Source organism: Haemaphysalis longicornis, unplaced genomic scaffold (assembly GCF_048455015.1).
Source record: "Haemaphysalis longicornis isolate Haplotype H1 unplaced genomic scaffold, Haemaphysalis longicornis Haplotype H1 scaffold_1, whole genome shotgun sequence".
Classification (NCBI taxonomy): domain Eukaryota; kingdom Metazoa; phylum Arthropoda; class Arachnida; order Ixodida; family Ixodidae; genus Haemaphysalis; species Haemaphysalis longicornis.
The window spans coordinates 346,872,563-346,887,751 of NW_027526203.1; the positions used below are offsets into that span (position 1 = coordinate 346,872,563).

Sequence of the window (15,189 nt, forward strand, 5' to 3'; positions counted from 1 at the left end):
ACAGGTCAACGCCGACAGTGTCCAATTGATGCCCCTGTCTCACGCTACTGTACTGTATTACAGCTAGCATACAAGTAAACGTCTGAGGTCACTTGCAAGTAACAGGTGCAGGATAAGGGGTCCGGTTACGCTGTGAGGTCTCGGCGCATGTTGACGAACGAGGCGTTCCGCAGACTTGGCAGGAGACTGGCCAGGTTTACTGTTGCCGCGAGCGGGGGTTCCTTTTGCGCGCACTGATACGGGGGGGGGGGGGGGGGGGGGGGCGCTGTGCATAGCCGGTCGGAGTGCGGATTAAGGGCGCGGGAAGCGTTCCCGCTGGTGCAGTACGGCATCAATGCGCCGTCGTTCCGGCTAGCGTGATCGCATCGCTAATCCCCGGGGCAAACAGTGCCCCAAAGCTGCTTGGCTCTCAGTTTTATTCTTCACTAACCTTTTTTCCTCAGTGTACCTCGTTATCCCTGGAATTCGAAAACAATAGCCGCGAACTCTTTGCTTCCGGGTTCCTAAACTACCACGATTCTCAAACGGGCTTCAAACAAATCTGTTCAGTAAAGAAAAAAAACTGTTCAAGTAAACTTTCTTATTAGGAACTAAACAGAAAGAAAACAGAGGAGACAGAAAATTAGTGTGAGTGAGTGAGTGAGTGAGTGAGTGAGTGAGTGAGTGAGTGAGTGAGTGAGTGAGTGAGTGAGTGAGTGAGTGAGTGAGCGAGTGAGTGAGTGAGTGAGTGAGTGAGTGAGTGAGTGAGTGAGTGAGTGAGTGAGTGAGTGAGTGAGTGAGTGAGTGAGTGAGTGAGTGAGTGAGTGAGTGAATTGGTTAGCACCAGACGCATATACCATTGCAAAAGCCTGTTTGCCGGGACCCGCCGCGGTGACTCAGTGGTGGCTAAGGCGTTGTGCTGCTGAGCCCATGGACGCGGGTGCGATCCCGGCCGTGGTGGCTGCTTTTCTGATGGAGGCAAAGAGCGAAAACGCCCGTTTGTCGAGATTTCGGCGCATGGTGAAGATACCCAGGTGGTCAAAATTAATCCGGAGTTTTCCACTCTTCCCACACAATCAGGCCCCACAATCAGACCTATTGACCCGTTTCCAAACGATTCCGCAATCGCATATTCTCATCGGTCGTTTCATGCGACGTCCAAAACCGTTCCATACGCTGCTTCTTGCCATGGACTAATTTATTAGCATGACAGTGACGACCTAGAGAGGTATATCATTCAGGGACAAAAAATATCCGCCTGGAAGTGCTAACAGTTGTAGTGCTAACAGTCTAACAGTTGTAGTGCTAACAGTTGTAGTGCTAACAGCTAACAGTCTGGTAGTGCTAACAGTTGTACGTAAAAAGTGTCTTGTGAATTTCATGTTTATTTGGGTACAATAAGCTCATGATATTCCGCGAATATTAAAAATTTTATTATAAGCTACTCACATGACAGTGTGCTAACAGGCAGCGTAATATCTTTCTACCAAAACTGACAATTTAAGAAAACTGACAATTTTATGTATATCATGTGTTCTTATCGAACAAGGGGGAAGAAAAGAGACAGCGAGGAAAGAAGAGAAGGTTTGCTAGCTGCGTAAAGCCGTCCAAAGTCTGGTTTACCGTGCCTTCGTCATGATAAAATACAGTAGAATAAAAAAATAAAATAAAGTGATTATACCAGGGTGTTCCATCAAGCTTTCGTTAATTTGTAGCATAAATAAGCACCCTAAAAAGTAGTAATGACAAAAGTCTTTAGTCCGCGGCTAAAGGAACGTGATCAAACGTACATTAAGGAAACCGTGCGCCTGCGGTCGGTACACGGCCTTTTTCGACGGCCCTTTCGCGTTTGATTTCCTCCGGCGGTGGCGACGCCGGAGGTTGCTGAATGCCAGTAAACGCCACCGCGCCAGTGTGCTCCCAAAACTGAGAATGATTAGTTTACGGAGAACGGGGCTGAGCCTCAAAAAGTAATATACATACATATATATATATATATATATATATATATATATATATATATATATATATATATATATATATATATATATATATATATATATATATATATATATATATATATATATATGTATATATATATATATATATATATATATATATATATATATATATATATATATATATATATTATATATATTATATATATACACATATATAGGGTTGTTTAGCCTGTTTTAGAATTTCAACGCAGCTGCAGAAGAACGAAAGAAGATAAACCCAGCAGGTTTTAAGCATATTTTGTTCTTCTAACCTCATTCGTTTCGCGTTGAACCACCAGTAACCCAAAGCGTCGAAGGCAGCGGGGGACACACACACACACACAAAATCCTTTGCGGCACGTTCTGGAGAAAAAATTTGCACCGAAAGAAAAAGAAAATTTGCCACGTTTCATCGAAATTAGAACGGCTGTCTTTTTGAAGGATTTCACACGAATAAAAGCACAACATACTAAATTCCGGGTTGACTGAAAATTTCTCGAAGCTGAGAATGTCTAAAGCCTGTCGGTTGTTATTTGAACACATCGACGATCTAGAGAGAGATCAAACACCAGTGGGTTTCCCAAAAGACTGATTTTACTTTTATAGGCCGGTTCGTTCATCACGTCGCTATGCTTGAAATTAAAAAAAAATCAAATCTCGTGAGTGGAAGAAGTTCTGCTTTTAAAATATTGTTTCGTAGACAGGCTACAAATTTTCTGAAAAGAAAGGTTCTAGATTTCAGCTGCGCAATCCATACATCGGAGCTGAAGGACACCACTTCTTCGCTGTACTTCCGGTGCGATATCTTCGGTGTAACAAACGTTCTTGACACACACTAGTGAGGTTGTGCATCTGAAAGAAAAATTTCACATTTATTTTGTGTTGAGGAGCAAACTTATCTCCGGAAAGTACTTGATTTCGGCGTCGGCATCCAGCCCCAATTAATCTCGAACTGCAGCCGAGGTCGGTAAGTCTGTATCCACACGCGTGTTTACATGGCCATGACAGAATCGCAGCGATCGCAGCCACTACAGCGGAGACGTCATTTGAACGGCAGGACTCGCTTGCAAGACGCAACGAAGTCAGTGCGCCAGCAAGCTAGGACCCCCACCATCCTTTGCCGCTGCGTTAGCTCGCTGCGACGCTCTTCTGTCGCAGCCATGCAGCAGCGGCTTGTTTTATTTTTTATGAGCCCTTTGACCGTCTCCGACGATATAGCAGAGAAACGAACGCCTGGAGAAGTTAGGTGTTGCTGGCCCCTTTGTGCGGGCCAGTGATGTTCATTTCGGGGACGCTGAGTGTAACATTAGAGCCTGTCACACATCTTTCCTGCCTCCAGGGTGCGCGAGAAAGGCTATTGAATTGGTCGGACTCGGACGCGAACGCATGTCGCACACAAGCACCGCCCAAACGAGGCCATTCAACGCCAAACCTTTTTAGAATGAGAGGGTGACACTAAATAGGCTTGACTGTACGCATTCTTAAAACCACTCCGGCAGCGAAAGCGCAGGTTCTTTTTGTTTTCGTGAGTAGACAGTGCAGTTTGTAAGAGGTACCTGAGGGCTTACAAAACCAACGGCGATTTAATTTAGATTTTTTTTCTTCGCGCAGGAAAAGAAACTGCTTCGCAAAATGATTTCCAGTCCCTGCAGTAATCGCAGAATTAAACTGGAAGCAACTTTCAGACCGCGGGGCGAATAAAGTAAAAAAAAAAAAATCTTTCACTGCCCTTGTAAAGTGCACTCTCTTTCAGCTTACTCAGGGCGGCTTCGCCCATACCGCCCGGGAATGAATAAGAAATAACTTGGACCACCGTCAGGAATGTTGCGGATGGCGAGAGGACTGGTGATTTGGGCCGGTTGGTGTTTCCTATTTAGTTATTCGAGTTACAGCAGGTACACGCAGTGTGAAAGGACAGAGCCATGAACAAAAAGCCACTATCGACTGTATTGGTGGAATTAAACGCAGTCCTCGGTACCCAAAACGTATCAATATAGAAACGGAGATCATGTGACAATTACCACACAAGGATGAACCTTCGTGTTCGTTGGTGTATTTCCTTCACGCTGGAAATCCAACTTGGCAAACTTCCCAATCTCGTCTTATTAGCAGCAATTTTTACCACAAAAGGCTATCCGTTAAGCGTATACGCGAGTTCATTTTCGCCTCTCCACTTGCAATCGGTATAGTTTGAAGGCCCATTTTTTGTCACATATTTTCCAGCGTTGTCTACTCCATGCACCTTTCAGCATCTGATATATAAAACAGATGCAATCAATGGTTCTGTCGAAAAAATGACAAAGGCTGCGTTAGTGGAGACTGAACAACAATATTTTGTGGAAGTTTTTTTTTTTTTTAACCTTTATTTCTCGTTTGACCGAGAGGAGACGGGGACTAAAGGCACTGCTGGCCTGACAGAGGTCCTCAGCCCCCTACTACACACTGTATCAGGTGCATTGCAACGTCAGCAAATTATTCACAGAACGCATATCTCAGTACAATTGTCTATTTACACAGTCGAACAGAGCACAGTAAGTAGTGCCCGAAGGACATTGTAATCTGCCCCGAACGCGGTGCGATTCCGGATGTCTTGGCATTCCGAGGCTCAGTGTACGATGTGTATCAGTGTCGTTGAATGGAAGCAGTGTTTTAACTCCTTTGCCAGTCCGGTTGTACTATTAAAATTTCCGGAAGTAATATTGGTTGTTAATGCACGCCTTCTTTGATGGATACGTTTTGACAATATAACTTGTACAAATGTTATTGTTTTTGTACCTAGTTATAAATATTGTTCTATTTGTGTCACCATTTATATCATACGGCCTTGCTTGTAACAAAGTATTTTGATCGTTTCCGTCACAAAAAATACGAAATACGGCAACATGCACGTCACCCACAACTATCGGGTTAATTGGAAGCGTCAGTAAGTTTACAGAATCAGCCATTTTAAATGCGTCCATTAATACCAAAGATGAACCACGGTCCTGTAGTTTAATTTCAGCTGTGAAATTCGTGCTTCAATGAAATTACTCCTGAAAACACGTTGCGTTATGTTCAAATATCACTACTTTAGCAGAGAATGTATTAAGTTTTTCTAAAGAGAGTCACGAAATTGCTAGAAAGCAGACGCTTACGCAGAGCCGTGATTTACAAAATATAGTATAGTTGGAGGGGCATTGATACATATACTGGTCAACTTGCTAAACATTACTAGCGCTGCAGGACTATTTGGGGCGAAAAAGAAAACGCAGTGAAAGCCTAATCTCTGTGTCATTCATTTCACGTACAAAGCAGGGGAAAGTGTTGGTTTAAAGTTCGTATAGCATCTTATGGTTCACCTGGAGGAGGTGCGGCCGATACATGATAGACCTTAGGAGAAGCAGAGAAGGCCGTGAAGTCGCCCCCCCCCCCCCCCCCCCCTTCGAGTTTTCATCCCGGCCTGCGGTATTCGTCCCACGGAAGTACGCAACGCCCTTACCAGGCTCCATGAAACGTTCAATGTTGGAGTGCTTAAGCGTTATGATGGGCTACTTTAGCGTCACTGGTCGAGGCACCCGCGGCTTCTAATTTTAACAAAAAAACTCGATGTGACACACGCGAAGTCACCCTCCCGAATAGAAGGAATGCGACGAAGTTGTTTGCACCACACGCCTAAACGTATAATCATAAATGGGCCTGCCGTCGCATGGATGGGTGGTGTCACACCTATTGTGACTCTAGAAGTCCGGAGTCCTGGTGGCACCTGTAGTGCTGGACCTCGTGGACAAAACTTATCTGCCGGAGCTGCGGACCCGAAAGTAATTAGCACTGTTCACAGCGCAGTACCGGCGAAGGCAAAAAGAGCTGGACACGATAACGGCGCTGTCTTTGTCTATGCTACGGTGTGGAGACGCTCATATGGATGACAAACTTGTCCAAACATGCACCGCGTTAAGCCAAAAGTAATGCGCATGAATGCACGGCACCAACTTTGACTAATCCCCCCCCCCTAAGGTTGGTGTAGAGTGACTGGCGATGCAGCGAACTAAAGCGTTCCTAGACACCCCGATTCGGGCAGTCAGTTCAGGCCCCTGGCCGAGTTCGGTAGAGCTTAGCGGGAACATTCCGACGACAAGCAAGCCAACTTGGTTGAGCTATTCTGACGAAAATTATATGGTGTAAGTTGAGAAAGTGAAGCTCAGATAAAGACGTATTTTAGGAGTGGTTCTCGCTGAAGTTTCTGGCTCAGTTCCGTGGCTCAGTAAGGGTACGTATAGCCTCCACGCCCTTCATCTTAAAGGGGCACTGACACAAAAATTTTGCATCTTGTTTTTTTCGTTGCGATAAGTAGCTAGTGACCTACTTATAACCTGTAGAAACCTCATTTGCTTCAGCGTGCGACGGTTTTTTAATTAGAGGGATTTTAAATGCGGCCAGTCGCAGTTTCGGTTTCAGCGAGTGCCGCGAAACGATGGATTTTGTGGATTTTGTGTGAACAAAGCTGACCACGTGACCGTCGGAGGGATATCACAGAGCAGAGCCGCCGTTGCACTGTCGAATCCGCATCGACGGCAGTTTCTGCGAATGCCCCCACGTACTGATCTCGTGAGGCGCTTAATTAAAAAGCGACCGTGGATGTGACGCAGGCGCTGCGAGTGCAAATGCTACCGCGGCTAAAGAACGACGCGCGACGCTCGAGGCGGTGGGTGGCAAGACGCGCGCTGGGAGCAGCCGGCCGGTCTGCCTACAGGTCCGCCTACAGATGTGTTCGGCTCAGCACTGCGGCGGATATTCGAGTGCCGCTCTCGTAAGCGGTGCAGATGACAATTTTTAATGCAACCCGCCATCGCATCATTAACTCCTTTCTCATTTAAGCCACTATGGTCGGGACTTGGGGACAATTTCGTGCAGCGGTAACAAGCTATCACTCGAGCTACCTGCGCCGGCCTGGGCCACTTCGCGGCCGTGGCCGCCGCCTGCACAGCGACCGTGCGGCTAGCTCAGTGGGCTTTTCGTGCCTCCGGCGCGTTTTCGCATCCAATGGTAATAAACAGTAATAGAAACAGAGTGCCTGGAATCGCTGTAGAAATTTGGTCGCGGCCAGCTGCCCGATTAGCTGATGAAATCACGGCGCCTCCGCCGCCAACGATCGGGTCGTTCGTTCTCGAGAGCAGAAGCTCCGCCCTCCGGCCCTCCGATTGGAGCGGCGAGCCGGGCGAGCCCGCGTAAAACGCCGGTAGTGCGGAAGCGGCAAACACAAACTCGTGACGTGTTTGGATGTTGTTTATTTACAATTGCGCGTGGACCTCTGCTGGCTGCTCGGTTGCGTTTCGCACACTTCAAAATTGATTTTAAATATGTTCTAGGCTGTATTCGCCGCTGATATTTTGCAGATGATGTATATGTGTTCCCACCAATCTATCTCCGACGTTATCTCGCCTTCAAAATTTTGTGTCAGTGCCCCTTTAACTTAGTAAGCGCTACCGCTACATAGCAGCCAATTCCGCCGTATTTAAAAGGCTCCGTTCTGAGTCCCTGGAGTACCTGCGCGGAGAAAGGGAAAGTGAAGCGGTAGCGAGTAGTATATAGAGAGGGACGCTGGGTGCTCCCGTGGCAGCGCACGTCACCGTTGCCTCAGGCCGGGGCCACTGCCGGGTCGATCTAATTTGTCGGCGGACTATTGTGCGAAAAGGCGCAACTGAACAGATCACGCCTAATCGGGCTCCAATCGCTCGGCGCAGCGCAAGTGCGCCCCACGGCCCGCACGCGAGGGGCTCAGAACCTGCAGCCGGCCAAGAACCAGCGCCTTTGACCGCTTCGTAGAGCCTCGGGGAGAAGAGGGAGAGAGGGGGGCGGGCTGATTAAAAGGTCGTTGCCGGCGCCACGCTGAGATCCTAATTCTTAATTTATTCCGCGGATTATGCGGCTCACTGGCGGAGCCCACGCAGCGGGCCGCTCGTGCCGCCTAATTGGGCCCGCTCCTCATCGGCCCGAACCCTGCGAATGACGCGCCTCCGGGCCGTCAAATGAACGGCCCCGCCGGCCGAGCAGCAAAAGGGCTCTCGGCAGCCGCCGCTCGGCCCGATTGTATACGAGCCACCTCTAGTTAAGCACATTCTCCTAAGCGACCCTTTCAAGCGCCGTTCCTCTTCTAGAGCGCCTCGAAACTCCGCGGAATATTGCGGCAGTTCGAGAAGTTCTCCTCCTTTTGCGTTTCCTACCGAGGCGCGGTGATAAATTAACAATACTGCGCTGTAACAACGGACTTGTTCTGAGCGGGCGAATTCTGCCCTCGAGCAGCCGAGTTACGGCTGCGGGTATGCCAGCGAAGCAGCTACCGCAGGCCGGCAGGGATTCAAGGCGCCGAGCACCACCGGTGCCGAAGAGAAGAGGGAGGCGCATATATAGTCAGCACCCTGCGTACTCCTACGCCTTTCTCCTCGCGCAGGTAAATTAAGGCAGGTGCTCCTTTCCGGGGGAAAAACGAAAGAGGGTGAAATGAAAAATATAACTTTGTATAATCCACAGCACATTTTCCCGTAATATTCTGGGGTTAATTTGCTAACACAGTTAATTTGCTAACACAATTACCACCATATTTACCGACAGAGAGAATTGAGCGGCATTCGGCCGCCGTCCGACAGTGATCTCAGAGCTCGGAATGATGGCGGCCGCGTGGAGGGGAAGTGAGAAATTGCATGCGAGTGCTGCAGGTGGAATAAATTGACGTCACCTAGAAATATTCCTGAAGGCTTTCAGTGAGGCTGGTCTTCGCCTCCGGGCCTTTATTTACTTAAGCAACGAACGCCAAATACGACTGTGTGTTCACGTTCTATGTTTTTCTTACTGAGAAGCTGTCTATGGCTAGAATGCAGCTGATTATCTCCGACAACAGAGCGCTGTAGACAAGAATCGCACACGAGCGTAGCGCCACCTTGCGGCGCACACTCAAATCCCCAGTTTCGAAAAACTGCGCCCCACCTTCAGCGTATGGAAAATTCATAAAGATGTTGGAAAAGGTCCTAGGGCCTTCATATTTTGATATAAGACGGCTTATATTGCCCAAGGAAAAATGTCTTGACAGCAATGAATTCGTGTTAGAGGTGAACCCGACATTTAGGAATGAATGAACACACGTTTATTAAAGAAAGGGGGGAGAGAAGTCCCCTTGATGGATCGGTTTGTCTTTGTAAGCTGGCTTTTCCACATTGCCTGTTGCGCAGTGAAGCATGGTCATCCACGGAGGGAGTATGATTACACAAAACGGCTCTAACTCTTGTGTTATCGAAATTAACCATAAACAAAGTATATGCCAATTATCCGCTAAGACGACTCTATTGTTACGCCGAGTTTCATTTACTTGTCTCGAGTCATTCAAAGTGAAGCTGCGAACGTTACAGAATTACGGTTTGCTGTCAATACACGGTCACCGACGGATGTAGTATGGCGGCAGAAAACGGCTTCAACTTGTTTTACCGGAACTACTCGGAAAGAAATTACACGGTAGTTAGCCGCTAAGACGACCGGCTATAACATCACGCACCACAGCTTCGCGGGCCATCATTCTTCACGTAGGGGATTGGCACTGAGTTTTTTTAAGTGCGGAGCACTTCAGGGGCCTGGCCATTAGATATTGGACGGACATTATAGTCAGTCCATTGTCGCTGGGCGTCACGCACCCAGGCTGATATCGCAACTAGCCAAGGGAAGGCGCTACAGCACCCAAACTGATACCGAAACTAGTCCAGAGAGGGCGCCGCAGCCTCTCGGAGGGGCCTTACCGGAATGGACCCTGCAAACGATCAGAGCCGGTCTTTCCCGCCATGGACACCGAACAGTTGGCACGGCTCGAGCGACAGCGGGCGCTTGCTCGCGAAAGACAGCGACGCCGGAGGGCTGATTCGTTTGTGCGAAAGCGTGAGGCAGAAGCCAAGCGCCGACGAAGAGAGGGAAATCCCAGCTTCGTCAGGCAGATAAACACAAGGTACTGACAACAATAACACAAGGGAAACACTGGGGAATCTCTGCTCCGCACTTCCGACAGTTTTTACGTTGAGTGGAACTGCATCCATTTTTTTTTTCGTTATTTCTTCTTTTACTCTGCTTGGCTCAGCTTTGCACTCGGTTTTATTCTAAGCAAATCATTCTAGATCTATTTCTTTGGATAAAAAATCTTGCCTTTCCCGCACTCAGGTTTAAACGGCAGTGGCAACAGGACGCGTGTAGTGCATATCTCCCCATGTGTTTGTTTTTGTAGATTAATACAACGCGCGTCTTTGATATTCGCCATACACAATCGCCCCTGCATACTCTGCTCAAAAAAATATAAAAAATAACTCCTCCGTTGACCTTAATCGGCTCATTCTAAATAGCGTGCAATTCGTGATCAACGCATAAGCACTCCGCTATTTCCTGTACCGGATAACGTCGGCGAAAATGTGGTCATAAAGCTCCCCTGGGTCATGCACCGCTCGACACCGTTACCGTTCAACGTTCCCAGTGGCTAAACTGGGTGTTTCTTTAATTGCGCTTGTATCCTAATACGCCTCGTAGCCCACAATATAGGCTGATCGACATGGACTGGATTAGGGAAGCTCGTGCATTTACCCGCACGCACAGACCATTTTTTAGCCCAGCAGCGGAAATGTATATAGCAATTTTTTAGGTTGTGCGGCAGCCCGAAATTCAGGGCTTGTTGTTCTGACGGGTGTGACCACTTACAACGCAACGGGATCCCTAAACCCTAAAGTATCGAGAAGGTTCGAATAGATAGCCAAGCTGGCGCGACAGCTGAGGCCACTTTTATTAATGGCAACATGCATGCGTCGCTGTAATTCCTACACGTTTTTTTGCGCGTTTTCCGTTACGAACAAAAATGCGCGTTTCCGTTCGTATTTTTGTTCGTTTGTTCAAAAATTGCATATTTAATGCGATTCCTCTTAACATTACCTGTTAAGCACATTTTAAATGTGAACATTTCGGCTAGAGACAAAACGAATACTGTGTTAAAAGATAAAAAAAAAATAAAATGAGAGCTCCCAGTTCTAGCGTTGTAGGTGCGTTTTTCTCGGCCATTGTTTCTTGGCAGGCTAAAACTCCACAGGCAGGCGAAAGGCGGTAGGCCGTGCAAAACGTGTGCAGCTACAGAGTCCAACAACGTGACCACTGAGCATCGTTATCCGTTTCGGTTTATTGCTGGTCGTTTTGGTTTATTGCTGGTCATCACACCGCTCCCGCATCAGAACCGAATCTGTCCAAGCTCTGAATCATCTGGCGGCTGAGATCCACCTGCACCACAAAGTGCAGCCCCAGGCTGCACAAACCTACGTGGTGTGAAACCGCAAGCCCAGTTCGGGTATACAGTATCGAGAAAGACAAATTTACAGCCACACGGTCATGCACCAGGGAATATCGCGCGCCCGCTAGAGCCTTTTCCTTTCTTTCTTTGTAGATTCACGAGAAGCGCTGAGCCTTTGAAAGGTTGAGGAGGGATTACCGGGAGCTTTGGGAAGAGGAAACAGATGGTGGCGAACGGCTTTCTATGGAACAAGGGTGCGACAAAAACGTTACATTTTGAGGAAGTCTGTGCTGTTCGAACGATGCCTCGAGGGCAGAGCTTCGGGCCCCACTCCGGCGTCTCGGGATGCCCAGCCACACCCTCATGGACCTGCTTTTCCCGACGCGCCCCAACTCCGTCCGACGGGAAGCCTTCCGATTTGTCCTGGCCTTACTCGAGGAGACCGACCTCAACAAACGGCTGTAGCCCAATGCCTGCCGGCCAGCCTTACGCACTCCTTATCTCTTTCTTTCTCTCCCTCTTTATCTGTCTCCACTTGTTCTCACCTATCCCCTTTCATTCCACCTCTCCCCTTCCCCCGGACTGGGTTGGATGCTGGTGAACTCCAAATGAGTTATAAATATCCGCAGTTCACTTCTTTACCACTTTCTTTTTCAATAAATCACTCACTCACTCACTCACTCACTCACTCACTCACTCACTCACTCACTCACTCACTCACTCACTCACTCACTCACTCACTCACTCACTCACTCACTCACTCACTCACTCACTCACTCACTCACTCACTCACTCACTCACTCACTCACTCACTCACTCACTCACTCACTCACTCACTCACTCACTCACTCACTCACTCACTCACTCACTCACTCACTCACTCACTCACTCACTCACTCACTCACTCACTCACTCACTCACTCACTCACTCACTCACTCACTCACTCACTCACTCACTCACTCACTCACTCACTCACTCACTCACTCACTCACTCACTCACTCACTCACTCACTCACTCACTCACTCACTCACTCACTCACTCACTCACTCACTCACTCACTCACTCACTCACTCACTCACTCACTCACTCACTCACTCACTCACTCACTCACTCACTCACTCACTCACTCACTCACTCACTCACTCACTTATTCTGTGCTGTTCGCCTATTGAACCTAAGAAAAGTGGTGACAGTTGGGCTAGATCATAATTATTTGGATGAGTAAGTAGTTGCAACCGAGGTATGTATGCAATGGCCATCTGCGTAAACAGCCAGGGAATCAACTTGTTTCGAACTGAAATATCTTCGCTCGAGGGTTGGAAATGGATGCTGCGTTAGCTTGCGGTAGGCGTAAGTGGTCTAACGAAATCCCCACAAGTGCACCACAAGGAAATATTTCACCTAGGAAATCACGCAGAAGGCGCCCTAATGATCGCTGCTTCCTGAGGGCGCGCCTGTATACCGACTACACCAAAATGTTATGCAACCGGTTCTTATTGCTCTCAAGATAAGGGTCCAAGAAAAATGGTAGATGATTTCTTTAGTCATCTGGGCTGTCCTCTAGTTGTACGCTAATATATTTGGTTACGCATGCCCCACACGTATTTATTTTATACCAGATGTTCAAAATAATGGCCGCCAAAAATTTTCCCACCTGTGGTTTACTTGTTTTTGAAGTGAAAGTATTGAAAGCAGTGCGATAATTTGGCACATTGCCTGCATGGTGCAGGTTAGGATTACAATGAATTCATCATTGCTAAAATGTTAATTTACGATTACTAAAACCGGTCACAACCACAGTTCAGATAAAACAAGCATGCCGGCTCTCCAGAGCCGGAATTTCTTGTACTTCGAGATATTTTTTTTTTTTTTCATGGAGAGAGGGGGTGTACCGATAGTTGTGGATTCGCTAAGCCCAGTCTTCAGCCACGCATTTACTTACGAAAATACCATACAAATTACAAATGAGCCCAGCGACGTTTCGTTGGACATTACCTCAAATCAGCCAGCCGCAGCAAAGCAACAATAAGAGTACGGCAGGCCTAAGAATATTGTTACGGTGCAGCCTCCCTTGGCGAAGTGCTGAAGCCCCCGCTTTGACGAAAAATCCCCCTGCACGCCATGGGGCCACTCGTGGAGGACGAGAAAGACGACGATCGTTGTGGCGCCCGGCAGGAGCGGAAGCGGTCATCTGCTGTGTCTCCGATTTCCTCCGTTTGTAAATAGCGTAAATACAGTTAATTCTAACCGCGTCTACCCCATCTCAATATTATTGATCAATTCAAAAAATTATAAATGAATTTAGCACGTATAGCACAAAAACTGTGGTTGTGGCACGCGTTCAGCCAATCTCTCACAGGGCTGTTCCCATCCTTCAATACAAGCCTGCACGCACCCACACACGCACAATATCGGGCGGGAATTGTGCGGTTCCGCGGCCGCGCGCAGCGATCAAAAAGAAAGCAGCGGTGGCGGGAGGACGGGGGAGTATAATCGGAAAAGAGGAGCGAAAGGTCGGGGCAGCTCTGCTTAGTCTACACGCCACCTCCAGAACAAAGCGCCTGTCAAGAACGAAAATAAAAGCGCGCACAGAATAGGAACGAACGCATGCTGTCCTTGCTCCGTTTCCTCTCGGGTAAAGAGAACAAGGGCGGCGAAAATAAAAGACGGCAGCCGAAATTGCCGTGCTCGGATCTGGCTGCAAATGCTTCCGCCAGCCTCCCCTCACGTCCGCTTGCCAAGGGCACATGTAGTCGGGCCTCCTTTTTGCTCCGACGAAAAGGAAAAGGTAGAGGGCAAAGCAGTATTAATAAAAGGCCGCCCGTCAGAAAGCCGCCAACAACACGCGGGAGCGGCAGACACGAGCGATAAGAGAAACCCGGAGAAGAAGAGGGCGCCGCGGAAGCCGCTTCCCGTACCCGGCTCAGCCACGGAGCGCGCCGAAGCCGCCGTGCGCATGCTAGCCGAGCTCTGCCAAAGCGGCTTTCGTCCACACTACCTTAAATTGGTGCGGGTTGGCCGCCTTCTCCGCAGAGGCCAACGCAAAGCTACACGGATTCCATGCTGCGCCGGACACTCTTCCTTTGCTCTCGCAGGAGACGAGCGAATGTGTGGGGGACAACAGAATTCGAACCACTTTACGAGCTTTTCCACGACCAAAGCACGCGCATAAGACTCGCCCGCATCAGACTCGGTCCTGCTTTGCTTGTCTTTAAATCAAATCAGAGACGATTCGTGCAGGGGCGCTGATTCAGAAGTTTGGGCTCCGAATGCGAGACGCCGCAGAAAAGATTGCGGGTCGCGGACGCTTCAGTCCCACAAATAGCGGGCAATATCGCGTTCAAAGCGGGAATGTTACCCAGCGAAAACAGCACCATATCAACAAGTAGCGGGCGTGCAAGGGGTGCGTTTATTGGCGGATCTTTAATTCCATCTGAAGATTTTTGCGGCTTGTGCTCGATATCGAGCCATCTGGCAAAAAAAGCAAATAAAGCTTGAAATATTTATGGAAAACATGAAGTGCGACGTTTACCGTCGGCATTGCTGAGTTTGGGGCACCGTGATTGAATGCAGGGACAGCATATTTTAGCGTGAGCTACGATAAGCCTGCAAAATATAGCACCAGGACGCAAATAAAACCATCGGCCCTATTCTCGACTGCGTAAATTCACAGTGAATTCGCCACGTTTTTCTGCGTAAGCAAAACGTAAGAAACAGTGACGTGCTGCACGTATAGCTATGACGACATGCAGTGTTATTTATTTGACGCTGAGTTTATAAAGATCACAGCCAAGCTATCAAAAATTGCGCATAAAAGATACAAAAACACTTGGCATTTCTTAAAAACTAGGCCGGCAGCTCAGATAGGCAAGAGAAACACATTTCTTCAGGTTAAATATGGCGTCAACACCACAAGGCGATCAAGCAACGT

At 48.2% G+C, this 15,189-nt stretch overlaps 1 protein-coding gene across 1 annotated transcript in view; it reads right to left on the bottom strand.

The window, feature by feature from the left end:
* Nucleotides 1–15,189, bottom strand: part of LOC144153661 (uncharacterized) — a 207,492-nt gene that overhangs the window by 129,468 nt on the left and 62,835 nt on the right. The gene's annotated exons all lie outside the window — the stretch shown is intronic.